We start from the raw sequence: 15692 nt of genomic DNA on the forward strand, positions 1-15692 counted from the left end.
GGTTCAAACCTAACACTGCTAGTTACTACTTACTAGCTGTGTGAACTTAGGCAGGTTACTTGATCTTTCTAATGCTTCAGCTTCTTCAACCCCATAGGGTTGTTTTAAGGATTTAAATACATAATTCATCTGAAGATCTTAGAACTGTATCTGGCACATTCTAAATGATTAATGAATGTTATCTATTATTTTTATTAATCTTTATGAACACTAAACTATTTCCGTACAGCTATTTTTTTCTAAATGTAAGAAAACTTAGGTCACTAAGCTAGTTAGCAGCAGAGGCAGAGAGAACTGGATTTACTCCCTTTTAATCTTTCCACTCTTGCTATCGTTCTGGACTAGAGCGCCGAGCAAGTTTAGGACCTTAAAAAAATAAATACTCGTGGGAGGGCTGACTGCTGAGAGTAGGATTATTTTAAATAATTCTTCTTTACCGAGACAGATCCTTAAAACAATGCAGTTTGGCAACTGATATCTGGAATAAGAAAGGGAAAATGATTCTGATTTAAGCTTCAATCAACCCAGGAGACAGTTGATTTTCCCAGGAGTGGGGCAGAGCCGACCTATGGTTTCCATGGATACAGGTCGCTCGGTGTCCGGTGGGGCTCCCAGCTCTCTATACTGCGCAAGCGCACAGAGCTGCCTTAGACGCCCGGCGCCTTTGGTTTCGAAGGGAAAGCTCCTCCCTGACCTTTCGCCGTTCTCCTATCGTCTTCTGTCTTTGCCTAGTCCACGCGCTCCGGGTGTCCGTGACGCAGTATTTGAGCGCCTGCGTCGTCTGGAGCCGCGACGCTGAACATGGCGCGTTCCTAGAAGCGGCTTTCGGCATCAGTAGGCGGCGGCGTGTGGACTGGAAGCGTGGGGCGCAGGACAAGCTGACGCCGCTTCGTGTTGGAGCGTGGAAGCGGGAGAACCGGGCCATTCCGGACCGAACCAAACGGTGAGGCCCCGGCCTGAGAGCCACAGAGCGCGCGCGAGCGGAAGGGAGGAGTGGGCTGGGCAGCGGAGACCCGAGAGGTGCGGGAAGAACGTGTGGCTACTGGGAGGCCAGGCATAGCAGTAGCGAGAGAAGGGCGGCCTGCAGGCTTGGCTCTCCGTTACCCCAAGGACCCCTGGGAGCTCGAAGCTGCCCCAGTCAGCCCGGGAGCGGGAAGCATGGTCGCGGAGGAATCAGGGCGTGGGGAGGCAGGGACTGGGTGCTAAAATGAGGACGTAGGGTGCTCATTGTGGCTGCGTTGCGGGCTAGGGTGGTTCATTTGCCCTTGGGGAATAGGTGGTGCCACTTTTCAGAGAACGTGGTCATCTTTAGTATAAAACCACTGTATGTTGTTATTGCACCCACAGTATTGCTACTAATATTAAAACTGTGAAAGCTTTAATTGACCATTAGACCCTTGCTTGCCTTTAACAAACAAGTGAAGGAAGTTACACATGTTCATAGAGGACTTACTTGCTGAGGTACGGCCGACAGTGTTCTAGCCCAGCGATTTCTGCAGCTTTATAACTTGAGGGTATTTGTGATTCAGCAAAACTATTTTGAGGCCCATTGCATTTGTCATTTTTTTTTTAATCCTTTTGTGACATGGTGGTGAATGAGGGAAGTCTTCTGTTTTCAGAGTGACTTGGCTAGATAGATAGGACTGCTAAATTGCCTCCTGGTACCAAGGTTGCAGTTGATCTCCCCTCCCCACCCCATTTGAACGGGCTCGGTTGTAGTGCGCTAGTGCCCTTGCGATTTGGTTATTCTTCAGAAGGGAATAAGGAAGAGTAGTTTACAGCCGTAATGTTTTTTATTTTTTCTTGGCTAGGGAGTTCATTACTTCGTTTTCACGTTATTTCAAACTTCTCTGTTCAGTGCAGAGGTTTCAGGTTAAAGGCAGAGTGACTCTACGATATGAGACATCCATTTCATGACATTTTTTCTTAGGTCTTTTGTCACTGAAGAAGATTTCTGTGAAATTAGATTGAAAATCTCTCCCTGTTGGTTGTGATAGGATTGTGGAATTTAACCTGTAACCCCTAGCACAGGGAATAGTAAAAAACAGTTTAATTATAGCAGTGATTTGTGGCTGATCTATTATAGCCCTAGGGCAGCTGGGCTGTCTCTGCCCTAGTTACCCTTCCGAAAGCAGAAGCGAATTCTCAACACAAACAAATTTAGTTGTGATAATACAACTGGAGGTTCTAAACAAATAGGTGAAGATTATTTGGGAATTAACATAAAAATCTTTAGGTTTCAAAAAAAAACAACTTTAGGTTTTGTGACACTGTGGAATGTGTTTGCATTCAGGATCAAACCAGAATGCAAAAGAATCTTTGTAGATATGTGGCAGTTAAAGTATACTGAAGATTTTTCTAGAGATAAATACATGTGTTTTTCCAGAAATGTTCATATTTTGAGAAAGAAAATGTATTTGATTAGATAGGTTTTAACCTTTGTGTTGTATATATGTGTACGTGTGTGTGTTTGTATTTAATCTTGGGCTTCTCCTAATTTAGTGTTATTGATGGCAATTCCTTTCTTTTCCTATGATTCCTTTCTTTTCCTGTCTGCAGCAAATGGGGACTATCAGTTAATTTCAGAGTGTTTCATGGAATGGCAAGACATTTCGTGCAGGTGTGAGTCTAGAGTGTTTTTCCTTGGTTTTCTAAATATCAGGCTGATTACAGATAAGCCGATAATTATAAGCTTTGTAGAACTTGAGCTGGATCAGTGTTTTACACCCTTGCAGCTCAAAATATGGTGTAGGCATCACCTGAAAGTTTGCTAGAAATGCACAATCTCAGGCTTAACCCCAGATCTACTGAATCAGAATCTGCATTTTAACAAGCTCTCCAGATGATATGAATGTACATTACAGCTTGAGACACACTACTTTGGTTGGTAAAAGTTGAAGACCAAGGTCATGCACAAACCTGCATAAACATGATAGCACTTCTTATTTTTAATCTGAGGTGATCTTATGCTGATTATCAAGTCTGGTTTGTCTGGTTGAAGAAACTTAAGGCCCAGGATGGTAAGTGACTTGCACAAGGTCACATGTTATCTAGATTTTTAAACCAGGTTCTGATTCATTGCAATGCATTTCTTTTGCTAGTTACTGCTAGAGTTCACCGTATTGAAACTGAACTAAAGCATTCATGAATGACACTAGGTATTCATTTACTGTATATATGTAACAAACATTTACTGACTAATGGAAAGGCAGCCTAATAATCCTCTGTGTCTTTAGTAACTACTCTTGTTTCCCATGGTGGTTGTTAGCCCACCATCTCCTTCCTTCCTTACTCTTTCCTGGATAATGTTGCCTTCTGCTTCACAGAGGAAATGCAATACATTGGTGGGAACTTTATTGCTTTTTGCCCTCTTTCACCTGCATACTTGTCTACCTCTATCTGTTCATCTCTAATTGTGTTCCAAGTTTTTTCTCCTCAGGGACAATGTTTCCTTGGTGTATTAGTTTGCTGGGGCTAACATAACAAAAAGCAGAGACTGGGTGGCTTAAAGAAGATAAATTTATTTTCTCACGGTTTTGAAGGCTGGAAGTCCACGATTAAGGTTAGGGCAGAAGTAGTTTCTTATGAGGTCTCTCTTCTTGGGTTACAGATGCCCTCTTTCTGCCTCTTTACATGGTTGTACTTTTGTGCACTAGAACCTCTAGTGTCTCTTTTTCTCATTAAAACACCAGTCATATTGGATGAGAGTCCACTCTGATGGCCTCATTTTAACTTAATCACATCTTCAAAATTCTTATCTTCAGTACTGGGGATACTGAGGGTTAGGGCTTCCAGCATATGAATTTTGGGGAATACAGTTTAGTCCATAACACTTGGTTATTCCTTTTACTCTCAACTGGTACTAATTTATCAGGATTTAAATGCACTTGTCTTAAATACACTCTTTTCACTCTAGATTCCTCTTCAATTTTATCTGTAATTATTTCCCTTAAGGTTCTTGAAAAAGTTGTCTATGTTCATTTTCTCCACCTTCTTCTTTATTTATTTATTTTTCTGTGTGTTGAAGTCTGCCAATCCACTGCAGTCACTGAATTTGATGGGGTGATGGTCACTATTGATTTCCTTACTCTGAAATCTAATGGAATCTTTTTAATCATTTGACATTTTGACTAGTCCTCCTTGAAATTCTCTTATATTTCTGTGACACTGTAGTCTCCTTATGTTCCTTCCATGTCTTGGTCAGTCTTTCCTTGGTATATTTTTCTCTCTTCTCTGGCCACTTTAAATATTCATTTCACTCTGGCATACTATCTTCTCCTCTCTTCTGCCTCTGCCTGCTCTCCTTTGAAGGGTTTCATCCTTTATGAGTTCAACTTCTATATCTATTTTGATGACACCCAGATCTGTTTAGCACAGATCGACTCTGACACATTGTGGTTGTATTAAGATACCTTAAACTCATGTCAAAAAAATTACGTATCTCACCCTTTCTGAAGTTGCTTCTCTTCTTCCTGTGATTCGTGCATGCAGCTCATCGCTCAGTCAGAGACACCAGAATCTTAACTCTTCCCTGTTATTACCCTTATGTGCTAACCTTCCCGCACTTAACTATATTACTATTTACCAAATCTTGTTTTACCTCTTTCATCTACTTTTTCTCTGTGGCTACTACCTTGGTTCAGATTATCATTATTATCTGGACTTCTATGTAAACCTTCTAAATAATTTCCATGCTTCTGAGAATGCATACCATCCCTCTGTACCTTTTCTTTTTCTGTAGGCAGATGGTGCTGTTATCCTGCAATCCTTCTATGCAGACTTTCAGATAAAAATCCAAACTACTAAGCCTTGGAAATAGGGATGTTAATGATTTGAGCCTTGCTTTCACCTTCTGTTATTTCCTGCCTCACATTGTTTTGTCATGCTGAATTGTTTACAGTTCTTCAAAAGTGTTAGGATGTTTTTAAAAATTGAGACACTTTTATGTTGTGTGTCTTCTGCCTAGAATGTAGCCATCACCTATCTGACAAATACCCATAATGTGCTCATCTGGATAACTTCTACTCGGCACAAATGCTGCCTTGCTCCCCTCTGGGAAGCCCTCCCCAGCCTTCCTAGGGTGAGTTAGGTCATCTTCTGACCTTCTTCCATAACAGCTTATCATAGCGCTTATACTATATTGTAATTGTCTTTTTTCCTCTCTAGACTTGAATGCAAAGACTCCCTTATTTATTTCTCAGAGTAGTGCCTGGCCATGAGAAGCTGCTTCATTGCTGAATACTGTGAATGCAAATTGAATTGCCAGGGAGTTGAAAAAAATGTGGAATGTTATATACTCTGGAGGTTATATAACCACTCAGGTTATATACTGTGAGTGGGCTTGAAAAGTCAGAGACTCGGGTTCATTTTTGTGACTTTACACAGCTATAAGTGGAGATTGGGATGTAGTCATTGAATTCATTTATTTAACAAATATTTATTAATCATTTTCTGTGTGCCAGGTACTAATTCTAGATTCTGGTGATATTCCTTTGAACAAATCTGGTGTCTGGATTTTACATTCTAATTGGGCTTCTGAACAATAAACACATGTATTAGAACGTCAGACAGTTAAAAGTGTTATGCAGAAAAATGGAAGATTAGGAAATAGAAGGAAGGATACCAGACTAGAGAGATTCTGGATTGAAAGGTAAGCTATTTTAGATTGGGCAGTCAGGGAAGACTTATTTGATTAGTTGACAATTTGAGCAGAAACTGGATTGAAGCTAAAGAGCAAGACATGCAGGTATCTAGAGGCAAGAGATTTGCAGCCAGAGGGAACACATTCTGCAAGGGGAGGATAAGATATATTTTATGTATCTCTTCCACTAATGATGGACAGCATATTGTCTCTAGCTCTCTCTTACTGTAGACAACTCCAAGACAAACACCCTTATCCTTGTCTCTTCCTTGTATGCCTATGCAGGAGTTTCTTTAGTTACAGTACCAAGTGTGGAACTGCTGGGTCATAGGATATTACCTGATCATAGGATGTACCCACACACAAACAAATTTCATTCATGATGACAAGATTGCTCTCCAAAGTGGTTTTACTAATGTATACTCCTAGCAGCAGTGCATAAAGATTTCTATTTACATACATTCTTGCCAGCACTGAATATTTTCAGAATTTGTAATTTTTGCCAATCTGATGATTATAAAGTAATACCTCTTTAAAAAAAAATCCTGATAAAGCTTGTTAACTTTGTGTATGGTATTTTCATTGACTTTTAATTTTGGTTTTCAATTTTGCTATAGTAAAATTTATCAGGAATATAAACTCTAGTCTTTTGATACTATGTTTTGGTTGTCAGGTCTAAAGATTTTTTAAATTTTGGTTTTCAGTTTTGCTGTAACAAAATTTATCAGGAAGATAAGCTCTAGTCTTGATGTTGTATTTTGGTTCTCAGGTCTAAAGATTTTTAAAAAACAGTTAATTTCATTGGTATTTGACAACACTGTGATCAAAAGGAAAAATGTGGTAGTCAATAGAGAGTGTTGGGTTGGGATAGGAAACTTGAATTCTGGGTTTCCAGAAATGTCACCAATTTGCCTGTGTTTGACTGTACAGGAGTCACAATTTTCCTCTTCTCTTTCTCACAGTTTTTCTCTTTCTCGTCCTTTTTAGGACACAGTTTCTCGGTCAGTAAAACAAAATGCTTAAATTAGATATACTTACTGTTTAGAGAACTGATGTGGATGGCTCTAAGGTGATAGAAAATTATTTTAATGACTCAGAACATAATTTTAATGATAAAATGTAGAACAGTTTCTAATTTTGAGGGTGTTACTGGGCATACAGCCTATACATGTTTTAATGAGTGAATTTTTATAAATTCAAGTGAGTCCTTAGGCTGAGCTCTCACAACCAGATTGAGATTCTTCTAAAACGAGTTGTATGATATCCTGGATCAGTAATTGGAAACTGCCAATCAAAGATATGTATAGTTGGAGAGGACTGATGATCCCTTAACAGTTAGCAAAAAGTTTTGACTAAAATTTGGTCAGTTATGGTCTGTTAAATTTAGGCTGTGCTATTACTGCCATTCAAAGAACAGTATCTTCCCAAAATCAGGCTTACAGCTTTTCCTTCCTATTTCTTTGACATCAGAGAAGGAACTTTAAAACCAATAAGCATAATTGCTGTTCTTTAATAGTTTTTATGCAGTTGTATATTTTTTTCTTTCACCTAAAGAGATGTCAAAGAAGTTGGTGGTGACACTAGTTGGGGCCTCACTGCTGACACTACCTTGGTGGGTGTCACTATTGTTTAGGATAAGCTCCTTAACTTTTCCTATGAGGAGGTGTTCAGTCATGGGGACTCTCATGTATATCAAACAGGCAAGAGACTCATTGAAGTTTATCGATGCAATTTTACTAAAAACTCCCAGTATGACATGAATACTTGGGTTTATTGGACAGGACTTGTTTCACAGCTGTCTTCTGGCGCTATATACTGTCTTCTTACATACTGTATAATTTACTTCTCTGTCTCCACCCACTAGCATATACTCTCCATGAGAGTAGGGATTTTTTGTCTTTTTAGTTCATTGATGTATCTTAAGTGCCTAGAATCATGTCTGGCATTGTAGGTGTTCAATAAATATTTGAATGAATGAATGAATATGGAAAAGTCTAATGACAGGCCAGTAAGTATCAGAAACCTGATTGAGAGAACGGGATTAGAACAGAGGATGTTAGATATTCCCAGTGAAAAGCATTGTTAAATTTTTTTGGCTCAATGTGCCTCATTTCAGTAGGCAAAGATACTGAGCGAATTATTCATTCATTTATTCCTTCATTTTTTTTTTTAGCTCTTCAGCATACTGTTTACTTTCGTAGTATCTTTTATAGATATTTCTCTCTTTACTGTCATATAATTTCTGTGCTTCCAGAAATATTGATGTTTCTTTGACCTCTTTTTCAGCATTTCTGAAAGCCTGCCCTCTGCTCTTAGAAATTACAATCACATTATTGCTTTGTTCAGTTCATCAAACATTTACTGAGCATTTGCTATAGCCCTGACAGTGTATTAGGTGCTCGCATGTATAGATGAATAAGACACAATATTTGCCTTTAAGTAGCTCGTGATTTTGTAGATGGAACTCAAAAGGAAATAGATGTAATAACAGAAGTATGTTCTATGTAGAAGAGTGGTGTGGAGGAAGGAGCGCTTTACTATCTAGTGCATTTAAAGATTTCCAGAGCGGCTGTTGTCAGCAGCTTTCGTATTCTCTGTATCATGGTCCACTAGCTGCCACTTTAAAAAACATATACAAAAATAGACGGAATTGTATCCTGAACCCTTATCTACTCACCACCCAGGTTTAACGGTTATCAGCTCATGGTCATTTTTATTTCATCTTACCTCCACCTACTTCTGCTCTAACTACATTGGTCGTGCTGTCTAGAAGCTTGGTCATTTTCAGGTTTAACTTTTTTTTTTTGGCAAACTGCTTTAAGATTTCTGTTTCTCAAAGTTTGAACTCTTCCCCTGGTCTTCACAGAAATTCATTTCTTTCTTGTCTTTGACACATTGTCTTTCTCTAGTTTGCTTTTGACTCCAGGCAGTTGAACAGTTTTGTAATATTTCCTATCCATAATTCCTCAAGAATGTTTTCTGCCTCTTACTATTCTTTTCGTAGACTTGGGCCATAGATCATGATTTGACTTGCAGGAATTTAACTGTCTTTGAAAAAATGACATCTTCCTCACATCTCTCTGTGGGATATGTTCCAGTGATTCATGGTAAATACTATATTGCTTATACATTTCACCAAAAGGGCTACTCGCCATTCAGGTTTTTATTTGCCCAGTACCTGTTCTTCCAGGAGGAGATTTGGAGCTTTCAAGTTCTTATGCCACTGTCTCAATGGCTTGTTTCTGGCTTTTCTTCCTCTTTCTGAATATTTGTCCTTCTGTCAAATGTGGACTACTGCATGTTTTTCTCCTTAGGTGATTTCATCCCGCTCCTCATATCACTCTGCCTGTTCCTGTTCTACAATTTCTCAGTCTCCTTTATGCTACAATATTGTTTAAGAATATTACATTTTCTTAAGTTCTGTCATATTTATTTTGTGTAAAGCTCAAACACATTTATATCTTCATCTCACATTTTCTTTTGCTAGAGAAGAGAGTATTTTCTGAATATTTGTCCTTCTGTCAAATGTGGACTACTGCATGTTTTTCTCCTTAGGTGATTTCATCCCGCTCCTCATATCACTCTGCCTGTTCCTGTTCTACAATTTCTCAGTCTCCTTTATGCTACAATATTGTTTAAGAATATTACATTTTCTTAAGTTCTGTCATATTTATTTTGTGTAAAGCTCAAACACATTTATATCTTCATCTCACATTTTCTTTTTCTAGAGAAGAGAGTATTTTTAAAAAAAATAAATTTATTTATTTATTTTTGGCTGCATTGGGTCTTCGTTGCTGCGCACAGCCTTTCTCTAGTTGTGGCGAGTGGTGGCTACTCTTCATTGTGGTGCATGGGCTTCTCATTGCAGTGGCTTCTCTTGTTGCGGAGCACGGGTTCTAGGCGTGTGGGATTCAGTAGTTGTATAACGCGGGCTCAGTAGTTGTGGCTTGCGGGCCCTAGAGCACAGGCTCGGTAGTTGTGGTGCATGGGCTTAGTTGCTTCGCGGCATGTGGGATCTTCCTGGACCAGGGCTCGAACCTGTGTCCCCTGCATTGGCAGGCAGATTCTTAACTACTGCACCACCAGGGAAGTCCCAAAGAGAGTATTTTTAATCTTCCTTTTGTTTTGTTTTGTTTTGTTTTTGGATGCACTGCACAGCTTGTGGGATCTTAGTTCCCCAACCAGAAATTGAACCCGGGCCCTTGGCAGTGAAAGCGCAGAGTCCTAACCACTGGACTGCCAGGGAATTCCCGAGAAGAGAGTAGTTTTAATGATGCAGTATTTAAGTACAGAAGTAGAGACAGTGCTGTAAGGTTGTTGTCATGTTTTGCCTCAGTGTGAAGTTTTCATTTTCATGTTTTCAATCCTATCTTGTATTACATTTTTCTTTCTTTTTTTTTTTTTTTTTGCGGTACGCGCGGGCCTCTCACTGTCGTGGCCTCTCCCGTTGCGGAGCACAGGCTCCGGACGCGCAGGCTCAGCGGCCATGGCTCACGGGCCTAGCCGCTCCACGGCATGTGGGATCTTCCCGGACCGGGGCACGAACCCGTGTCCCCTGCATTGGCAGGCGGACTCTCAACCACTGCGCCACCAGGGAAGCCCTATTACATTATTCTTTAGGCTCCCATTCATTTCTTTCTCTCAGGAGTGCTTTTCTCAGCATTCTTTGCCCTAACTTCTTGAACCCTGAAAACACTTGCTGTAAGGTTGTCCTGCCACTTTGCAGATGGTTGTCCTGACCAAGTGGTCACTGAGAATTCCAGTGTCCTTTTCCCCTGTCGTTGATGGGAAGAGGATGCTTAGAACATATTCTTTGGGATGTGCTACTTACTTCTTACCATCAGGTGGCACTGCAGATTAATCAGTTTATTTCTACAACTTTAGAAATAGTAGATCTAGTAGGATGTTATCTTGTAAAGGAACAAGTTGATGTGGAAACTTTCATGGAAAATACTTCGAAGTGAAATTAAAGATAAACACGATATTGCTAACAAACACAAATTTATTTTCCTTTTGTATGATGGAAGTGTACAGTATATATGTATGTGAAGCTTAAAGGAAAGTAAATAATAAATCAGAATTTTTTTTCTTAGTTTCATTTTTTCAGACTGTTAAATGTTTTAAACTTCTGTTTTTATGAACATCACATAGTAAGAATTTTTAGAGATGAGTATTTGTAGGTGAAACTGCTGTTAGAATATAAGACTCAGAGTCCCCTGCATGAGGAAGATGTCTTTTGGTAAACATTGCCATCACAAATCCAGGTAATATGGCAGAACTGTTGCTTATCAACTCTTGCTTCTGAAAACCAAGTCCTGAATGTTTACGATGAGAGTGCAGTTATTGCCTACATTATCTACTTAAATGTGTATATATAATATATTGCCATGATTTCTTGGTATGTGCTTGACAAGAGAAATACATGATGATTTGAAACTCTTGAGGAGTTTGAATAAGTTTTAGGATTACAGAAGAGAAATCAAGCAAATATTCCTGTGGAAATTTAGAGTAGGTGTAAAGTGAAAATTCTTGGCCTTTTTAAAAAAATGTTTTTTCATCGTAAAGGTAAAATGTGTAGACTATTAGAATCCCCATAAGTCCTAGGACTCCCTTAGCACAACACTTTATAATCTTATGTTTCCTGCTTGTCTTTTATTCTTAGGCATTTTTATATTTGTATAGCTTTATTACGTATATTTTATGTGGTATTTTTTATTTGACATTATAGATATTCCTCTAATTACAAAATAGACTAAGAGTATTTTTAAAATCCTGATTGGTTTAGGAGTTAAGCTTGAGTTTCTACCACCAAGCAGGAGTTTGTAGGTCCTTTGAAACTCTTTTGAGTAGGTAGAATATTTTAGGAGTATAGAAGAGAAGGCAAGGGAATATCTCCTCTCCTTGTTCTGTATGTTTTAGTGTGTATCTTTTATTCCAGAATAGATCAGTCTTTGACAGTCTGCATGATGTCTCATAGGGAATGCTTCAATAGCCCTGGTGGTTCTTTAACTTGAAGGTATTTGGAGATATATGGAAGCATCTTGAGTCAAAACAATCCCTAGGAAGTGTTATTTACATATACTATACTGTGCAGGGATGCTAAACAACCTATAATGCATGTACAGAGAAGAATTTTCCTGCCAAACAGTCTCTGTTGAGAAACTGAAATGAATCCAAATGGGTACAGTGTGAATTTGAATAGGACTAGAATCTTTGGAACCTTCTGGCTTATGTCAGAAGTCTTATGTCCTTTCATCTTGCTTTAGTTTCTTAAACAAGTGCTCTTCCTTGCTCTGAATTAACATCACTTCTTGTTGTTACTCTAGCCACATTTTTCATTTCTTCAGCTTTTCCTGGTCTCTTGCTAACTTTGGCATTTACATAGTCAGAGCACTTAAAAGAAAATAACACTTTATTAAGATATAGTTCACAGACCATACAATTCACCCACTGCAAATGTACAATTCAGTGAGTTTTAGTATATTCACAGAGTTGTGTGATCATCACTACAATCGATTTTAGAACATTTCATCACCTCAAACTGAGGTCATTCCACATTTTTCCCCAATCCCTTTTTATGGCTTGATAGATCATTTTTTTGTAGCCTTGAATAATACTCTGTTGTTTGGATATACCATAGTTTGTTTATCCATTGACCTACTGGAGGACATCTTGGTTACTTCCAAGTTTTGGCAGTTATGAATAAAGCTGCTATAAATATGTATGTGCAGGTTTTTGTGTGGACATAAAGTTTCCAACTCCTTTGAGTAAATACCGTCAAATGCGATGGCTGGATTTTATAGTAAGAGTATGTTTAGTTTTGTAAGAAACCACCAAACAGTCTTCCAAAAGTGGCTGTACCATTTTGTACTTCCACCAGCAATGTCTGAGAGTTCCTGTTGCTGCACATTCTTGCTAGCATTTGGCCATTTTAAAAGGTGGGTAGTGGTATCTCATCGTCATTTTAATTTGTATTTCCCTGATGACGTATAATGGGGAGCATCCTCTCATATGCTTATTTTGACATCTGTATGTCTTCTTTGGTAAGGTGTCTGTTAAGGTCTTTGACCGATTTTTTTAATCGGGTTGTTTTCTTGTTGAGTTTTAAGAGTTCTTTTTATATTTTGGGTAACAGTTCGTTATCAGATGTGTCTTTTGTACATATTTTCTCTCATTCTGTGGCTTGTCTTCTCATTCTCTTGACATTGTCTTTTGCAGAGCAGAAGTTTTTAATGTTAGTGAAGTCCAGCTTATCAATTATTTCTTTCATGGATTGTGTCTTTGGTGTTGAATCTAAAAAGAAATTACTATACCCAAGGTCATCTAGGTTTTCTACTATGTTATTTTCTAGGAGTGTTTTAGTTTTATGTTTTAAATTTTGGTTTATGATCCATTTTGAGTTAATTTTTGTGAAGGGTGTAAAGTCTGGGTTTAGATTCATTTTGTTTTGCACGGATGTTCATTTGTTCCTGCACCATTTGTTGAAGAGCCTATCTTTCCTCTATTGTACTGCCTTTGCTCCTTTGTCAAAGATCAGTTGGCTATATTTATGGACGTCTATTTCTGGGCTTTCAAATCTGTTCCGTTGATCTATTTGTCTACCCTTTCACCAATATCACTCTCCTGATTCATGTAGCTTTATAGTAAGTCTTGAAGTGGGTAGTGTCGGTCCTCCCAGTTTGTTCTTCAATGTTGTATTGGCTAATCCATGTCTTTTGTTTCTACATGTAAACATTAGAATCAGATTGTTCATATCTGTAAGATAACTTGTTGGGATTTTGATTGGAATTGCATTGAATCCACAGATCAGGTTGAGAAGAAGTGACATCTTGACAATGTTGAGTCTTTCTATCTATGAACATGGAATATCTATTCAGTATTTATTTAGTTCCTTCATTTTGTTCATTGGTATTTTGTGGTTTTCCTCATATAGATCTTGTACATATTTTGTTAGATTTATACGTAAGTATTTTATTTTTAGGGGTGCTAATGTAAATGATACTGTGTTTTTAATTTTCATTTCCACTTGTTCATTGATGGTATATAGGAAAGCATTTGACTTTTGTCTTTTAACCTTTTATCCCACAACTTTGCTATAAATCGCCTATTAGTTCCAGGAATTTTTTGGTTGATTCTTTCAGATTTCTACATAGATGATCATGTCACTTCTGAACAGAGACAGAGTTATGTCTTCCTTCCTGATATGTATACCGTTTATTTTCTTTTCTTACCTTATTGCATGACCAAGGACTTCTAGTTCCATGTGGAAAAGGAGTGTTGAGACAGGACATCCTTGCTTTGTACCTGATCTTAGTGGGAAGGCGTTGAGTTTCTCACCATTAAGTATGGTGTTATGTGTAGGTTTTGTGTAGATTGTCTTTATCAGGTTGAGAAACCTGTCCTCATCTTTTGCCTTTTAATTGATTGTTTATCTTTTTATTGTTGGATTGTAAACATTCTTTGTATATTTTGCTTATAAGCCCCTTATCAGATATATGATTTGCAAATATTTTCTCCTATCCTGTGACTTGTCTTTATTTTCTTGATGATATTCTTTGGTAAAGTTTTAAATTTTGATGAATTTAACTGATCTTACTTTAGTTGCATGTGCTTTGGTATCATATTTGAGAATGCTTTACCTAGCCCAAGGTCATAAAGGTATATTCCTAGATCTTCTTCTAAGAGTTTTATAGAGTTACCTCTTTATGCTTAGCTTTATGATCCATTTGGAGTTAATTTCTGTCTGTGGTGTAAGGAAGAGGTCCAGCTGTTCTTTTGCATGTGGATATCCAGTGGTTCCAGCACTATTTGTTGAAAAGACTATTCTTTCTCCATTGAATTGTCTTGGTACCCTTGTCAAAAATCCCTTGACTTTAGATGTAAGGGTCTGTTTCTGGACTTTAAAATCTGTTTTATTGATGTGTATATCTGTCCTTTTGCCAGTACCAACACTGTCTTGATTACTGTAGCTTTGTAGTAAGCTTTGAAATCTGTAAGTGTGAGTGAATTTCCCACATTTCTGTTACTGATTGCAATCTGAGGACATATTTGTATAATTTCAACCCTTTAAATTTGTCAAGACTTGTTTTGTGGCCTAGCATATAGTCTGTCCTGGAGAATGTTTCATGTGCACTTGAGATGAATGGTTGCTTTCATTCTACTGTTGAGTGGAACGTCTGTTAAGTCAAGTTTGTGTATAATGTTGTTCAAGACATGTTTCCTAAAAAAAAAAAAAGACATGTTTCCTTTTTTCTTTTTTCTTTTTTTTTTTTTTTTTTTTTTTGGCCATGCCGTGTGTCTTGTGGGATCTTAGTTCCCTGACCAGGGATTGAACCGGGGCCCTCAGCAGTGAAAGTGTGGAGTCCTAACCACTGGACTGCCAGTGAATTCCCAAGACATATTTCCTCATTGATCTTCTTTCTAGATGTTCTCTCCATTTTTGAAAGTGGAGTATTGAAATCTCCAACTGTTATTGTTCCTGGCTGAGCAAGCTGGGGTGGGCATGATGGAGGTCCACTGTTCTTGGCCTGATATGCCTGGGGTAGAGCTTCTGCCCCATGACTGGTGCCTGGGTGGAAGAAGAGTACCCCAGACCTTTTGGCTGTGCTTGTCTGGAATAGAGCTTCAGTATGTAGCTCAGTTAGATGAGAAATGCTAGCTGTCTGCTTTTCTTGGGGAGAAACTGTAGCCCTAGATTAAGAGCCAGAGTGAGAGGGAGCCCCATGTTCTTGGCTCATTCTGCCTGGAGTATAGCTTCTGTCACGCTGGGGCAGGAGTGAGTTTGTGGCTCAAATGCCACAGATTTTTGCTATTTTTACTAAGATTTAGTAGTATTTCTTGCATAAATGTTTCTGCATTTGCTGTATGTCTTTAAATATGCTTTCCAGAGACTGTAAATGGTTGCTTTTTATAACTTTTATCAGTTACAGTTGTTTAACTGAGGAGAGGATCTGTGGAGCTCTTCATGCCACCATCCCAGAAATATTATCTCTCCTTTCTTTTAAACTGGAAATTGGATCTAGAGTCTTGATTAGATTGTGGCTGATCAGTT

The 15692-nt window shown here is 38.4% G+C and overlaps 1 protein-coding gene across 1 annotated transcript in view; it reads left to right on the forward strand.

The window, feature by feature from the left end:
* The first annotated feature begins 750 nt into the window (after positions 1–750).
* Positions 751–15692, forward strand: part of IPO11 (importin 11) — a 215249-nt gene continuing 200307 nt past the window's right edge. The window contains exon 1 of the mRNA XM_007130413.4: positions 751–943. The gene's annotated coding sequence lies outside the window, so the exon portion shown is untranslated. The remainder of the gene's footprint in view (positions 944–15692) is intronic.

This window comes from Physeter macrocephalus, chromosome 8 (genome assembly GCF_002837175.3).
Source record: "Physeter macrocephalus isolate SW-GA chromosome 8, ASM283717v5, whole genome shotgun sequence".
NCBI lineage: Eukaryota > Metazoa > Chordata > Mammalia > Artiodactyla > Physeteridae > Physeter > Physeter macrocephalus.